We start from the raw sequence: 582 nt of genomic DNA on the forward strand, positions 1-582 counted from the left end.
CTGAGACACACACACACACACACACACACACACACACACACACACTTGGGCTGAGACCAGAGCGTTCCTGTCCACCCCATCATGCCCTCTGCCCGAGCTTTGTAAAACATGCGGCCAGCGATTTCTCGTTGGAGGGTTGGTGGGTGTGTGTGCGGGGGGGCGGGGTAGATGGGAGATGGGGAGGCGGGGCAGACTGGGTGACGCCTCTAACACAGAGGGGATCCGACAGCGCTGGAGCACCGCCAGGGAGGAGAGAAAGAAACGTTCTGTCAAACTCGAGAACAATCACACTCCCCCGCCACTCGCTCATTCGCCACTGCCCGCGCCCATCTGAAAATCATTAACCTAAACAGCGCAGGATTTTCTCTTTTCTTGGGGGGGGAAAACAATGAACCCAAATAAAATGCCTCAGGACATTATTGTAACTTCATGGGAAGATCTCAATAATAGGATCTGTGAATGTGTGTGTGTGTGTGTGTGTTTATGTGTGTGTATGTGTGGTTTTGTGCTCAGTTTTGGTGAGTGTGTGTGGGTATGCACATATGTGTGTAGTTGTGTTTGTATTCCTGTGTAGGTTTATGG

Source organism: Alosa alosa, chromosome 9 (genome assembly GCF_017589495.1).
Source record: "Alosa alosa isolate M-15738 ecotype Scorff River chromosome 9, AALO_Geno_1.1, whole genome shotgun sequence".
In the NCBI taxonomy this organism is placed as follows: Eukaryota; Metazoa; Chordata; class Actinopteri; order Clupeiformes; family Clupeidae; genus Alosa; species Alosa alosa.